Here is a 16,781-nt window from a genome sequence, read left to right on the forward strand (position 1 = left end):
TAGAGCGATTTGGGAAGGTGTTAGTGCCATTTTGACGTTTGCACGGGTGACCCTTTTTCGGGGCGACGAGGTCTTGGCGGTTAGTTCGGGTGTGGGCGGATCTACGGATATGCCTGGAACTACGGCAGGTGGAATAGACAACTTGTTGTTATCACTTCCAGCGGACATTTAAAGAGAAATGACCTTTTTTCTTGGGTCAGAATCTGCTCGCCTTTGTTTATGTCGGATAAATAGGAAACCTGGCCCACTTCTGGAACAGTGGAACGAGGTGTCGACAAAAAAAGTAGTGGATCGGAGAAATAGAAATTGGAAGCAAGTACCGACCTGGTTACTTTGCGGAATTAAACCCAATAATACGGATTAGGAACGGTGAGTAAGGAGTTCGAATATCACCCGTTGAGAAGTAATACTACAATATTTAACCCTTTTAGTGTATGTATTATGGTTGGGATCAAGTTTGGTATATTTTTGCTGGTATTTTTTTGCGTTTGGATAAATTGAGGGGGAAAAATACCAACTATGTGTATATATATAGTACCCTTGATTTAAACTTCTGAATGAAGAAAAAATACCAAAATTTGTTGGCCGGAGGATGCGATCGGTTGATTATTTAATATTGGAGTATTGATTTCATTTGAAAAATACTAAAAATATACCAAAAAAAAATGGTGGACGGAGGTTGCTATGCATGCAGTGAAGTGCTGGTATTTTTCTCGTTTAAATAAAATAAATTTTACGGAGTAAATACCAAATACCAAACAAAATACTAAAAAGTTTAATGGTAAATAAAACACAATGACCAAAAAATTTTCACGTCGGTTGGTGTAATTTTATTTTGTTATTTTTGACCGGATGGCCGACGGAAAACTTTAATTAGTCGGAACGAGATGGTGGAGTTAAAAATTATATGTGACTGTATGTGTATGTATGTAGATATTTGTATGGATGTAAATATTTGTATGTATATATATATTTGTATATATGTAGATATTTGTATGGATGTAGATATTTGTATGTATGTAGATATTTGTATATATGTAGATATTTGTATGGATGATGATATTTGTATGTATGTAGATATTTGCATGTATGTAATTTTCGTCGGTTTTAAATTTATTAAATAATTATTGCCGGCGGGGTATGTGTTGTTGTGGAAGTTTTCGATTTATTGTGTACGGACTGTATTTGGAAAAACGAAAAAATATATGCAAGTATTTTAGCGGCGGCCGATATACAGTGAGAAAAATCTTGAAAGGTTTTGGGGGCCTGAATTGGCAGAACACTAGAAATTTAATAATTCTCACTGTATGCTTGGCTTATATTTACACAATATTTTTTCTAAGCTTGGAATTTTTTCTCGATTTTGTATATGTGTATGTAAGTATGGATGAGCAGCCAAATGCAATTAAAAAAAGGAGTCGGAAAAAATTGGCAATATGGCCGCACGTAGCAAAAGGAAAATCGAAGGAAAAAATGGCGAAGTAATTTTTAGTTGCCGTCGTCGGATTTAATCGGACTAGGATTTTGGACAAATCGTACAGAAAGTCAAACGAATTATATTTTCGAGTGGCTGACTGCAGACCGGCAATTAATAAGACGAAAAGCTTTACTTATCTTATCGGCTCGAATGCATCAAAGTGTTAGCCGGGGGGTAGCGGGGTACCGTGGTGGCGCTGATGGAATGGCGTGGGAGGCGACAGCGGGAAACTGGCGGCGTCGGCGGGCTGCTGCGCTGGGCTTCGGCGGTTTGCTGCTGGTGCGGTTGGCTGCTGGGGCGGCGGAAGCTGTAGGGGAGAAACCACTTGAAACGCGTATTTGCCCCTAGATCGAAAAGAATGTACTCGAGAAAAAAGTTAACTGATAAAAGTAGGCGGGGGTGCGACCGCGGTTTATTTCAGTTTGAACTCCAAAATTTAACTAATTTAGTCTAAGCTCCGCTCTGCGCTCCAAAGCGCAGCGGAGACTTCATGGAGGGAGCTAGGAACAGCGCAGGAGAGCGGGATCGCGAGAGAGCGGGAGAGCCTGGGCCTGAGCATTCCGCCCCCCTTGCAATCGCTAGCGTTGCAAAAAATAAAAGGAGGCGGAACTTCGGCCAGTCGCCTACGCCTCAAGCCTGCGTACAGGCGCCGGAGACGATCCACCCGAACACCGTCTTCTGGGCTACTGGCAGTCCCTCGTCGACCACGTGGAAGCCCGGCTGTATCACCTTCGGGTAGACGTCCGCGCCCAGGATCAATGAAACAGTGGCTGGCCGGTGGAAACGCTCATCCGCGAGCGGTAGCTCCTGAAATTTCTGGACGACGCTCTCACTGAGCGCACGGATGGGGGTGCGGATGCGCACGTTCGGCTCGATCATGAGGACCACCTCCAGCTTGATGGCCTCGTCGACCTTCGAACGAATCGTCGCCGTGCATATGCTCTCATCGCCCACGTTTGTTGTCGGCAAACGAAACGCGGCGGCCAGGGATGCATCGATGGAGCTTGTCGGGGTGCACGGATCGATGAGTGCGGCGGTGTCGAACGTCTTCTCTCCGGTCTCTACGATCACCACAGCAGTCGGGAGGACATTGACGCTATGACGCTGGAGAAGTGCGGCTAGCGACGGAGCTGGTGTCGAGGATGCTGAGCGCGGTGGAGGGGCAGGCGTTTGGCGAGTTGGCGGATCTTGTCGGCGCGAACGCTGCGGAGAAGCGGGCTGTTGCTTGGAGCGGGACTTTTGCTTGGAGCCGGACTTTTTCCGGGAAACAAGGTCGTGCATGTGCAGCAGCGTGTGATGGTTTCGGTTGCACGTTCTGCACCGGTCACCGCTCCGACAGCTCCCAGAGGAGTGCTCGTGTGCGAGACAGTTCGCGCAGTACTTGTTAATGAGAACTGCCCCCAGCCGCTTCTCTGTGCTCAGCTTTAGGAACCTCTGACACTTCCGAAGAGGATGGATTCCGCGGCAGACTCGGCATCGGTAGAACTGAGTACCTCTACTACGTCTGCTGTCCAAGGCCTGAGCGCTACGTGGACGGGGAGCCATTTTCCTGTTTAGAATGTGGATAAGGAAAAAACAAACAGGGCTGATTAACAATGACGTTAATGGCTACGGACTAAGGTGTGTAAGAAACGCGGCTCGTTACGAGGTAGTTTTGGGCGGCTCTCTTGGAAGAAGAACCACCTTGGTCACTGGACGTTTGACAATGCCGCGTGTCGTACGAATGTCGACTACGCGGACATTGCCATCGTCTCCCGGAAAAACGGAGTCTATTCTTCCGAGTCGCCACTCATTTGAGGGCAAATTGTCATCCTTAATGACGACCAGGTCGCCAACACGCAGATTTTCTGTGGGGACTTGCCACTTGTTGCGCTTGTGGAGCTCCTTAAGGTACTCATCCTTCCATCGAGTGCGGAATTGTTGATGGAGAGACTTTAAGTGCTGCCACCGGTTCAGAATGGACTTGGATTCGCCCTTTACTTCAGGTTCCACTATGGATAGAAGAGGTCCACCAACAAGAAAGGGCCCTGGTGTCAACGCTAAGAGATCAGTTGGATCCTCGGACATGGGAGATAGCGGTCTGGAATTCAGACAAGCTTCGATTCTCGCTAGGAGGGTGGACAGCTCTTCAAAGGTGTACTTGCGTGTAGCGGTGGACTTGCAAAACAAGGTCTTGAAGCTCTTGACACCAGCTTCCCATAGGCCTCCCATATGGGATGCCCCAGGAGGAATGAATTGCCAGGTGAGCTGCTGATGACTATACGCATCGGTCGCAGACTCCTTAACGGCTTGCAGGAAGTCTCGGGAAAGCACGGTGGAGGCGCCGACGAAGGTCTTTCCATTGTCGGACTGGACTTCGCGAGGACACACTCTTCTAGAGACGAAACGAGCGAAAGCGGCAAGAAACTTTTCAGTCGTTAAGTCGGATGTAGGCTCTAGATGGATGGCCTTTGTAGAAAAAGAAACGAAAACCAACACATACCCTTTCGTAATGAGACAAGCTCTTCCGGTATAATTTTTTATATCAAACGGGCCGGCGTAGTCCATCCCTGTGTACGTGAACGGACGGGAAAAAGACACTCGCTCTTTCGGAAAACTTCCCATCATCTGGACTTGCAATATCTTTTTGTGGATAACGCAGACCTTGCAGGAGTTAACCACTGCCTTCACCAAGTTCTTTATTCTCGGAACCCAGTATCTGGACCGAGTGAGACGCACCACTAACTGGTTGCCACCATGTAACGTAATGAGATGCGTGAATTTGACCAGAAGCCGCGAGAGTGCACATTCGTACGGCAGGATTATCGGATGGCGTTCATCATACCGCAAACTGTCGGAGGCCGTTACGCGGCCGCATGCCCTGATTACCCCTTTCTTATCTAGAAAGGGGTTCAGGGAGAGAATCGAACTCGCCGCGGGCACAGGACGTTTCTGACTCAAGCAGCGGTATTCTTCAGAAAAATACCTGCGCTGAGTGCAAATCGTCATGAGTTCTTCCGCGGCGGCAACGTCCGTCTAGACGGACCCCGGAAGGCGGTGATTGTCTTCGACATCGTTGGAAAAATCGATGGACATACGCGAGGACCCGCAAAGCTCTATCTAAATTGGAAAAGCGATCTAGGAAATCTTCTGACGGCATAGACGCCACATGGACTTTAACGGCACGCTTTTCGATCTCAGTCACCAGCACTTCGGTTCCCTGGCTAGGCCAATGATCGCGTGGACGTTGCAGCCAAGTGGGTCCATGCCACCAAAGCGGGCTATCCACCAGCTCTTGAAGGGGAACTCCTCGACTAGCCAAATCAGCTGGATTATGTTCGGATTGAACGTGCGACCAATTGGCCGCCTCAGTGGACTCGGTGATCTTCGAAACCCTGTTGGCAACGAACGTAGTCCAATGGCACGCTGGTTTGGCTAACCATGCTAGCACAATCGTGGAATCGGTCCAACAATGGAAGTTTGAGGTCAGCCTCGGCATATTAGGAAGAATGGCTTCGGCCATCTCGGACAAAAGGAGAGCCCCACATAACTCCAGCCTGGGAAGGGACACCGTTTTGACTGGCGCCACACGCGTGTTGGCCGTGAGCAAGTGCACCATCGTCTTATGGCCCACTTCTACTCGCACACAGTCGCAGCACCGTATGCCTTTTGCGAGGCGTCACAGAATCCGTGATGCTCTACGCGGAACTCTGGACGGAAGGAAACCCATCTGGGTATTCTGTCCTGGTATAGGACCGAATAGCTCTGGAGAAAGCTGTTCCACCTTTGGCACAGCTCAATTGGAAGTTTATCGTCCCAGCCTAGATCCTGAAGCCAAATCTCTTGCATAAAGATTTTGGCACACACAACAAATGGAGCGAGCCAGCCTGCTGGATCAAACAGCTTGGCAATTTGGGAAAAGACTTGGCGTTTCGTGTGGGAGATTTCCGTTGCTAAATCTGGTGGGACGAAAAAGAACTCATCGGACGTCGCCTTCCATCGTACGCCGAGAGTTTTGGCTGTGCTCTCAGTGTCGATCTCGAGGAAGTCGGTTGTCAGAAGATGATCGCTTTGGATATGAGCTAATATTTCTTTGTTGTTGGAGGTCCATTTTCTCAATGGAAGCCCCGCGGAATCTAGAGCACTTTGTAGCTCGCGAACAATGGACTTAGCGTCCTCGGCGGAGTCAGCTCCCGAAAGGACATCGTCTACATACATATGATTTCGAATGACGTTGCTCGCTCTTGGATGGCTGAGCTGCACGTCAGTTGCCAACTGTTGCAGGACTCGAATGGCCAGGAATGGCGCGCAATTGACTCCAAAAGTTACCGTCTGTAATTCGAAATCTCGAATGTGCCCCTCGCTGTTGCGGAATAAGATGCGCTGGAACGGGGAATGCTTCGGATCTACCCATATCTGCCGATACGTTTTCTCGATATCGGCACTGTAGACGTATCGGAAATATCACCACTTCAGGATCTGGATAGTTAGATCGGACTGTAAGACTGGGCCAGCATGAAGGATATCATTTAAACTGACCCCATTCTCTGAAGGGCTGGAGGCATTGAAAACCACACGTAGCTTAGTGGTTGTACTTTTCGGCTTGAGCACGGCATGATGCGGAAGGTAATAACTGGCAGAATTATGGGTAGGACGGACTTCTTTCATGTGATTGAGGTCGAGATATTCTTGAATCACGGAGTCGTATTTGGCTTTCAGCTGACAGTCCCTCTTTAGGCGTTGCTCGGTTCTTAGGAACTGCGACAACGCGGAGGATCTGGAGTGACCGAGAGCGGATTTTACGTTTTGAGGATCACGAAACGGAAGACTTACGACATACCTGCCGTTATCGTCTCTCGTAGTCGTTCGGAGAAAATTTTCCTCCCATGTCAAATCGGAAGATTTTGTCACTTTTACTGGCAGATCCTCCACCTCCCAAAATTTGGTGAGAAGCCTATCCAGGGACGTGTCAACTGTGTGGGAGATTCGTGTGGAAAAAACGGAAATCTGATTTTCCCTTGGAGCAGGAACGGGTCCTGTTAGGATCCACCCGAAAATGTTTTCTTGCCCGAGTAGAGAGCCACAAATGTTCGGCCGGGTGCCGCTTAGGAGAATGGATGGCAGTATGTCGGACCCGACCAGAAGCGGTGGCAACTGGTGTACTTGGTCTTGATCTGGGTCTTGGGGCGGGATTCGAAGGCGATTGGGAGGATTTGCCTCTGTGTAGTAAGAAGTGATGGCGGCCGCGGCACGTAAAGCAACTATGAGTGCTCTCACAATCACGCAGCTGATGCCCTCGTGCGAAGCAGTTTAGACACAGCTGCTTCCTCTTTATGTATGCCGAACGCTCGTCGACCGTCATCTGGAGGAACCGTGCACATGTGCGGACAGGATGGTTTTCCTTCTTACAAAGGTCACATTCTTTTGGCTTGGGTGCTACCCTTGTCTCGTAAGAATTTATTCTTCGAGGCGCTGCAGTGGGGGCGGATGTTTTTGGCAGAGATTGACTCGAGCCTGACGGCCGTACGTCGCCTATGGCTTCTAAGGTCCACGTCGGTGCCACGTCGGAATCTCTTCCTTATTGTGCAGGGACTGTTCCCACAAGGATAGCGTGAGCTTAGGAAGTTTGGAGGAGCACATGTACACTAGGAGGCAATACCAATTTTCGGTTTCAATTCCGGACATTTCTAAAGCCGTAAGGCAACCCTGGATGGTACGTTGAAGTTCACGGATAGCTGACCCAGATTCCTGATTAACCGACTGCACATTGAAAAGTATTTTTAATTGGCTATTTACTAGCAACCGCTTGTTTTCGAATGGCCGTAAACAGATCCCTAAAGGTCGGCCACCGCAGATAATCTCCGGTGAAAACCTCGGTATCGCACGGAGGCAGCCGACATTCAGAGGGAATGTAAGTCTGGGTAGGAACAGCTTGAACTTGGGGAGCCTGGGCTATCATATCCGCGATCTGAGCCCCACATCTCTCGTAAACGGAATAGCAGTAGCCGTATTTAGCCTTGAGAACTGGCAAACTATCAGCTGCACTGTCTCCGGCTTCTGCTATGCACCCGGTGCATTCATCGTATTCTGCCTTGATGCGCCCCACAATGCGCGTATTTCTTCGCGGCGGATGTTCAACATGGACAGAGTAGGAGGGATCGGCGAAGGAGTGTTTGCTCTGGATTCAAACTCACTCAGCCGATCTGAGACCTCAGTAAATTTGCTTAGAGCGATTTGGGAAGGTGTTAGTGCCATTTTGACGTTTGCACGGGTGACCCTTTTTCGGGGCGACGAGGTCTTGGCGGTTAGTTCGGGTGTGGGCGGATCTACGGATATGCCTGGGACTACGGCAGGTGGAATAGACAACTTGTTGTTATCACTTCCAGCGGACATTTAAAGAGAATCTGCTCGCCTTTGTTTATGTCGGATAAATAGGAAACCTGGCCCACTTCTGGAACAGTGGAACGAGGTGTCGACAAAAAAAGTAGTGGATCGGTAGTGGAAATAGAAATTGGAAGCAAGTACCGACCTGGTTACTTTGCGGAATTAAACCCAATAATACGGATTAGGAACGGTGAGTAAGGAGTTCGAAAATCACCCGTTGAGAAGTAATACTACAATATTTAACCCTTTTGGTGTATGTATTATGGTTGGGATCAAGCTTGGTATATTTTTGCTGGTATTTTTTTGCGTTTGGATAAATTGAGGGGGAAAAATACCAACTATGTGTATATATATAGTACCCTTGATTTAAACTTCTGAATGAAGAAAAAATACCAAAATTTGTTGGCCGGAGGATGCGATCGGTTGATTATTTAATATTGGAGTATTGCTTTCATTTGATTTAATATTCCGAGGGAAAAATACTAAAAATATACCAAAAAAAAATGGTGGACGGAGGTTGCTATGCATGCAGTGAAGTGCTGGTATTTTTCTCGTTTAAATAAAATAAATTTTACGGAGTAAATACCAAATACCAAACAAAATACTAAAAAGTTTAATGGTAAATAAAACACAATGACCAAAAAATTTTCACGTCGGTTGGTGTAATTTTATTTTGTTATTTTTGACCGGATGGCCGACGGAAAACTTTAATTAGTCGGAACGAGATGGTGGAGTTAAAAATTATATGTGACTGTATGTGTATGTATGTAGATATTTGTATGGATGTAAATATTTGTATGTATATATATATTTGTATATATGTAGATATTTGTATGGATGTAGATATTTGTATGTATGTAGATATTTGTATATATGTAGATATTTGTATGGATGATGATATTTGTATGTATGTAGATATTTGCATGTATGTCATTTTCGTCGGTTTTAAATTTATTAAATAATTATTGCCGGCGGGGTATGTGTTGTTGTGGAAGTTTTCGATTTATTGTGTACGGACTGCATTTGGAAAAACGAAAAAATATATGCAAGTATTTTAGCGGCGGCGGATATACAGTGAGAAAAATCTTGAAAGGTTTAATAATTCTCACTGTATGCTTGGCTTATATTTGGACAATATTTTTTCTAAGCTTGGAATTTTTTCTCGATTTTGTATATGTGTATGTAAGTATGGATGAGCAGCCAAATGCAATTAAAAAAAGGAGTCGGAAAAAATTGGCAATATGGCCGCACGTAGCAAAAGGAAAATCGAAGGAAAAAATGGCGAAGTAATTCTTAGTTGCCGTCGTCGGATTTAATCGGACTAGGATTTTGGACAAATCGTACAGAAACACAAACGAATTATATTTTCGAGTGGCTGACTGCAGACCGGCAATTAATAAGACGAAAAGCTTTACTTATCTTATCGGCTCGAATGCATCAAAGTGTTAGCCGGGGGGTAGCGGGGTACCGTGGTGGCGCTGATGGAATGGCGTGGGAGGCGACAGCGGGAAACTGGCGGCGTCGGCGGGCTGCTGCGCTGGGCTTCGGCGGTTTGCTGCTGGTGCGGTTGGCTGCTGGTGCGGCGGAAGCTGTAGGGGAGAAACCACTTGAAACGCGTATTTGCCCCTAGATCGAAAAGAATGTACTCGAGAAAAAAGTTAACTGGTAAAAGTAGGCGGGGGTGCGACCGCGGTTTATTTCAGTTTGAACTCCAAAATTTAACTAATTTAGTCTAAGCTCCGCTCTGCGCTCCAAAGCGCAGCGGAGACTTCATGGAGGGAGCTAGGAACAGCGCAGGAGAGCGGGAGCGCGAGAGAGCGGGAGAGCGGTAAAGCGGTGCAGCTGGATAGCAGGGCCAGTCCAGATTCGCCGGACAGTGGGCCTGAACATTCGGCCCCCTTGCAATCGCTAGCGTTGCAAAAAATAAAAGGAGACGGAACTTCGGCCAGTCGCCTACGCCTCAAGCCTGCGTACAGGCGCCGGAGACGATCCACCCGAACACCGTCTTCTGGGCTACTGGCAGTCCCTCGTCGACCACGTGGAAGCCCGGCTGTATCACCTTCGGGTAGACGTCCGCGCCCAGGATCAATGAAACAGTGGCTGGCCGGTGGAAACGCTCATCCGCGAGCGGTAGCTCCTGAAATTTCTGGACGACGCTCTCACTGAGCGCACGGATGGGGGTGCGGATGCGCACGTTCGGCTCGATCTTGAGGACCACCTCCAGCTTGATGGCCTCGTCGACCTTCGACCTGCTCTCATCGCCCACGTTTGTTGTCGGCAAACGAAACGCGGCGGCCAGGGATGCATCGATGGAGCTCGTCGGGGTGCACGGATCGATGAGTGCGGCGGTGTCGAACGTCTTCTCTCCGGTCTCGACGATCACCACAGCAGTCGGGTGGACATTGACGCTATGACGCTGGAGAAGTGCGGCTAGCGACGGAGCTGGTGTCGAGGATGCTGAGCGCGGTGGAGGGGCAGGCGTTTGGCGAGTTGGCGGATCTTGTCGGCGCGAACGCTGCGGAGAAGCGGGCTGTTGCTTGGAGCGGGACTTTTGCTTGGAGCCGGACTTTTTCCGGGAAACAAGGTCGTGCATGTGCAGCAGCGTGTGATGGTTTCGGTTGCACGTTCTGCACCGGTCACCGCTCCGACAGCTCCCAGAGGAGTGCTCGTGTGCGAGACAGTTCGCGCAGTACTTGTTAATGAGAACTGCCCGCAGCCGCTTCTCTGCGTTCAGCTTTAGGAACCTCTGACACTTCCGAAGAGGATGGATTCCGCGGCAGACTCGGCATCGGTAGAACTGAGTACCTCTACTACGTCTGCTGTCCAAGGCCTGAGCGCTACGTGGACGGGGAGCCATTTTCCTGTTTAGAATGTGGATAAGGAAAAAACAAACAGGGCTGATTAACAATGACGTTAATGGCTACGGACTAAGGTGTGTAAGAAACGCGGCTCGTTACGAGGTAGTTTTGGGCGGCTCTCTTGGAAGAAGAACCACCTTGGTCACTGGACGTTTGACAATGCCGCGTGTCGTACGAATGTCGACTACGCGGACATTGCCATCGTCTCCCGGAAAAACGGAGTCTATTCTTCCGAGTCGCCACTCATTTGAGGGCAAATTGTCATCCTTAATGACGACCAGGTCGCCAACACGCAGATTTTCTGTGGGGACTTGCCACTTGTTGCGCTTGTGGAGCTCCTTAAGGTACTCATCCTTCCATCGAGTGCGGAATTGTTGATGGAGAGACTTTAAGTGCTGCCACCGGTTCAGAATGGACTTGGATTCGCCCTTTACTTCAGGTTCCACTATGGATAGAAGAGGTCCACCAACAAGAAAGGGCCCTGGTGTCAACGCTAAGAGATCAGTTGCATCCTCGGACATGGGAGATAGCGGTCTGGAATTCAGACAAGCTTCGATTCTCGCTAGGAGGGTGGACAGCTCTTCAAAGGTGTACTTGCGTGTAGCGGTGGACTTGCAAAACAAGGTCTTGAAGCTCTTGACACCAGCTTCCCATAGGCCTCCCATATGGGATGCCCCAGGAGGAATGAATTGCCAGGTGAGCTGCTGATGACTATACGCATAGGTCGCAGACTCCTTAACGGCTTGCAGGAAGTCTCGGGAAAGCACGGTGGAGGCGCCGACGAAGGTCTTTCCATTGTCGGACTGGACTTCGCGAGGACACACTCTTCTAGAGACGAAACGAGCGAAAGCGGCAAGAAACTTTTCAGTCGTTAAGTCGGATGTAGGCCCTAGATGGATGGCCTTTGTAGAAAAAGAAACGAAAACCAACACATACCCTTTCGTAATGAGACAAGCTCTTCCGGTATAATTTTTTATATCAAACGGGCCGGCGTAGTCCATCCCTGTGTACGTGAACGGACGGGAAAAAGACACTCGCTCTTTCGGAAAACTTCCCATCATCTGGACTTGCAATCTCTTTTTGTGGATAACGCAGACCTTGCAGGAGTTAACCACTGCCTTCACCAAGTTCTTTATTCTCGGAACCCAGTATCTGGACCGAGTGAGACGCACCACTAACTGGTTGCCACCATGTAACGTAATGAGATGCGTGAATTTGACCAGAAGCCGCGAGAGTGCACATTCGTACGGCAGGACTATCGGATGGCGTTCATTCATGATTACCCCTTTCTTATCTAGAAAGGGGTTCAGGGAGAGAATCGAACTCGCCGCGGGCACAGGACGTTTCTGACTCAAGCAGCGGTATTCTTCAGAAAAATACCTGCGCTGAGTGCAAATCGTCATGAGTTCTTCCGCGGCGGCAACGTCCGTCTAGACGGACCCCGGAAGGCGGTGATTGTCTTCGACATCGTTGGACAAATCGATGGACATACGCGAGGACCCGCAAAGCTCTATCTAAATTGGAAAAGCGATCTAGGAAATCTTCTGACGGCATAGACGCCACATGGACTTTAACGGCACGCTTTTCGATCTCAGTCACCGGCACTTCGGTTCCCTGGCTAGGCCAATGATCGCGTGGACGTTGCAGCCAAGTGGGTCCATGCCACCAAAGCGGGTTATCAACCAGCTCTTGAAGGGGAACTCCTCGACTAGCCAAATCAGCTGGATTATGTTCGGATTGAACGTGCGACCAATTGGCCGCCTCAGTGGACTCGGTGATCTTCGAAACCCTGTTGGCAACGAACGTAGTCCAATGGCACGCTGGTTTGGCTAACCATGCTAGCACAATCGTGGAATCGGTCCAACAATGGAATTTTGAGGTCAGCCTCGGCATATTAGGAAGAATGGCTTCGGCCATCTCGGACAAAAGGAGAGCCCCACATAACTCCAGCCTGGGAAGGGACACCGTTTTGACTGGCGCCACACGCGTGTTGGCCGTGAGCTAGTGCACCATCGTCTTATGGCCCACTTCTACTCGCACACAATCGCAGCACCGTATGCCTTTTGCGAGGCGTCACAGAATCCGTGATGCTCTACGCGGAACTCTGGACGGAAGGAAACCCATCTGGGTATTCTGACCTGGTATAGGACCGAATAGCTCTGGAGAAAGCTGTTCCACCTTTGGCACAGCTCAATTGGAAGTTTATCGTCCCAGCCTAGATCCTGAAGCCAAATCTCTTGCATAAAGATTTTGGCACACACAACAAATGGAGCGAGCCAGCCTGCTGGATCAAACAGCTTGGCAATTTGGGAAAGGACTTGGCGTTTCGTGTGGGACATTTCCGTTGCTAAATCTGGTGGGACGAAAAAGAACTCATCGGACGTCGCCTTCCATCGTACGCCGAGAGTTTTGGCTGTGCTCTCAGTGTCGATCTCGAGGAAGTCGGTTGTCAGAAAATGATCGCTTTGGATATGAGCTAATATTTCTTTGTTGTTGGAGGTCCATTTTCTCAATGGAAACCCCGCGGAATCTAGAGCACTTTGTAGCTCGCGAACAATGGCTCAGCTCCCGAAAGGACATCGTCTACATACATATGATTTCGAATGACGTTGCTCGCTCTTGGATGGCTGAGCTGCACGTCAGTTGCCAACTGTTGCAGGACTCGAATGGCCAGGAATGGCGCGCAATTGACTCCAAAAGTTACCGTCTGTAATTCGAAATCTCGAATGTGCCCCTCGCTGTTGCGGAATAAGATGCGCTGAAACGGGGAATGCTTCGGATCTACCCATATCTGCCGATACAGTTTCTCGATATCGGCACTGTAGACGTATCGGAAATATCGCTACTTCAGGATCTGGATAGTTAGATCGGACTGTAAGACTGGGCCAGCATGAAGGATATCATTTAAACTGACCCCATTCTCTGAAGGGCTGGAGGCATTGAAAACCACACGTAGCTTAGTGGTTGTACTTTTCGGCTTGAGCACGGCATGATGCGGAAGGTAATAACTGGCAGAATTATGGGTAGGACGGACTTCTTTCATGTGATTGAGGTCGAGATATTCTTGAATCACGGAGTCGTATTTGGCTTTCAGCTGACAGTCCCTCTTTAGGCGTTGTTCGGTTCTTAGAAACTGCGAAAACGCGGAGGATCTGGAGTGACCGAGAGCGGATTTTACGTTTTGAGGATCACGAAACGGAAGACTTACGACAGACCTGCCGTTATCGTCTCTCGTAGTCGTTCGGAGAAAATTTTCCTCCCATGTCAAATCGGAAGATTTTGTCACTTTTACTGGCAGATCCTCCACCTCCCAAAATTTGGTGAGAAGCCTATCCAGGGACGTGTCAACTGTGTGGGAGATTCGTGTGGAAAAAACGGAAATCTGATTTTCCCTTGGAGCAGGAACGGGTCCTGTTAGGATCCACCCGAAAATGGTTTCTTGCCCGAGGAGAGAGCCACAAATGTTCGGCCGGGTGCCGCTTAGGAGAATGGATGGCAGTATGTCGGCCCCGACCAGAATATCTATCTGTGCGCTCTCGTAGAACTTTGGATCCGCTAGTGACAGTTCGGGAAGATCCCGTCGAAACTGTTGCGGAATCGGACAAGATGGAAGGTTTCCAGCTAATTGAGGAAGAACATAGGCCGTCGTGTTTATTTGCAAGCCAGGCCTGGTCGGTGAACGGAGGGTAAGCTGACAGAGCTTTTTGGATTCAGCGGATACTGTCTGGCTTACGCCTGATACTTGGGCTCGGATTATCTGGTGAGGCAACTTAATTAGTTTGAACAGGCGCTCAGAAATAAAGGTTGCCTCTGATCCTGAATCTATCAAGGCACGAGCTTTAAAATTCGACCCCAGGTGACATATGTCCATTATGGCGGTGCCCAGCAAGACGGACTGTAGAGTCCGTGGACCGGGAAGCGGTGGCAACTGGTGTACTTGGTCTTGATCTGGGTCTTGGGGCGGGACTCGAAGGCGATTGGGAGGATTTGCCTCTGTGTAGTAAGGTGTGATGGCGGCCGCGGCACGTAAAGCAACTATGAGTGCTCTCACAATCACGCAGCTGATGCCCTCGTGCGAAGCAGTTTAGACACAGCTGCTTCCTCTTTATGTATGCCGAACGCTCGTCGACCGTCATCTGGAGGAACCGTGCACATGTGCGGACAAGATGGTTTTCCTTCTTACAAAGGTCACATTCTTTTGGCTTGGGTGCTACCCTTGGTCTCGTAAGAATTTATTCTTCGAGGCGCTGCAGTGGGGGCGGATGTTTTTGGCAGAGATTGATTCGAGCCTGACGGCCGTACGTCGTCTATGGCTTCTAAGGTCCGGTGACGCTCCGTAAGGAAGGCGTTCAGTTCCTGCCACGTCGGAATCTCTGCCTTATTGTGCACGAACTGTTCCCACAAGGATAGCGTGAGCTTAGGAATTTTGGAGGAGCACATGTACACTAGGAGGCAATCCCAATTTTCGGTTTCAATTCCGGACATTTCTAAAGCCGTAAGGCAACCCTGGATGGTACGTTGAAGTTCACGGATAGCTGACCCAGATTCCTGATTAACGGACTGCACATTGAAAAGTATTTTTAATTGGCTATTTACTAACAACCGCTTGTTTTCGAATGGCCGTAAACAGATCCCTAAAGGTCGGCCACCGCAGATAATCTCCGGTGAAAACCTTGGTATCGCACGGAGGCAGCCGACATTCAGAGGGAATGTAAGTCTGGGTAGGAACAGCTTGAACTTGGGGAGCCTGGGCTATCATATCCGCTACCCACATCTCTCATAAACGGAATAGCAGTAGCCGTATTTAGCCTTGAGAACTGGCAAACTATCAGCTGCACTGTCTCCGGCCTCTGCTATGCACCCGGTGCATTCATCGTATTCTGCCTTGATGCGGTCCCACAATGCGCGTATTTCTTCGCGGCGGGTGTTCTACATGGACAGAGTAGGAGGGATCGGCGAAGGAGTGTTTGCTCTGGATTCAAACTCACTCAGCCGATCTGAGACCTCAGTAAATTTGCTTAGAGCGATTTGGGAAGGTGTTAGTGCCATTTTGACGTTTGCACGGGTGACCCTTTTTCGGGGCGACGAGGTCTTGGCGGTTAGTTCGGGTGTGGGCGGATCTACGGATATGCCTGGGACTACGGCAGGTCGAATAGACAACTTGTTGTTATCACTTCCAGCGGACATTTAAAGAGAAATGACCTTTTTTCTTGGGTCAGAATCTGCTCGCCTTTGTTTAAGTCGGATAAATAGGAAACCTGGCCCACTTCTGGAACAGTGGAACGAGGTGTCGACAAAAAAAGTAGTGGATCGGAGAAATAGAAATTGGAAGCAAGTACCGACCTGGTTACTTTGCGGAATTAAACCCAATAATACAGATTAGGAACGGTGAGTAAGGAGTTCGAATATCACCCGTTGAGAAGTAATACTACAATATTTAACCCTTTTGGTGTATGTATTATGGTTGGGATCAAGTTTGGTATATTTTTGCTGGTATTTTTTTGCGTTTGGATAAATTGAGGGGGAAAAATACCAACTATGTGTATATAAATAGTACCCTTTATTTAAACTTCTGAATGAAGAAAAAATACCAAAATTTGTTGGCCGGAGGATGCGATCGGTTGATTATTTAATATTGGAGTATTGCTTTAATTTGATTTAATATTCCGAGGGAAAAATACTAAAAACATACCAAAAAAAATGGTGGACGGAGGTTGCTATGCATGCAGTGAAGTGCTTGTATTTTTCTCGTTTAAATAAAATAAATTTTACGGAGTAAATACCAAATACCAAACAAAATACTAAAAAGTTTGATGGTAAATAAAACACAATGACCAAAAAATTTTCACGTCGGTTGGTGTAATTTTATTTTGTTATTTTTGACCGGATGGCCGACGGAAAACTTTAATTAGTCGGAACGAGATGGTGGAGTTATGTGTATGTATGTAGATATTTGTATGGATGTAAATATTTGTATGTATGTAGATACAATATTTTTTCTAAGCTTGGAATTTTTTCTCGATTTTGTATATGTGTATGTAAGTATGGAAGAGCGGCCAAATGCATTTAAAAAAAGGAGTCGG

General features: G+C 48.3%; 1 pseudogene; it reads right to left on the reverse strand.

The window, feature by feature from the left end:
• The window catches only part of LOC139354099 (uncharacterized), a 28,972-nt pseudogene that overhangs the window by 3,620 nt on the left and 8,571 nt on the right, over positions 1-16,781 (reverse strand).

The sequence above is a fragment of the Drosophila suzukii genome (genome assembly GCF_043229965.1).
Source record: "Drosophila suzukii chromosome 2 unlocalized genomic scaffold, CBGP_Dsuzu_IsoJpt1.0 scf_2c, whole genome shotgun sequence".
In the NCBI taxonomy this organism is placed as follows: domain Eukaryota; kingdom Metazoa; phylum Arthropoda; class Insecta; order Diptera; family Drosophilidae; genus Drosophila; species Drosophila suzukii.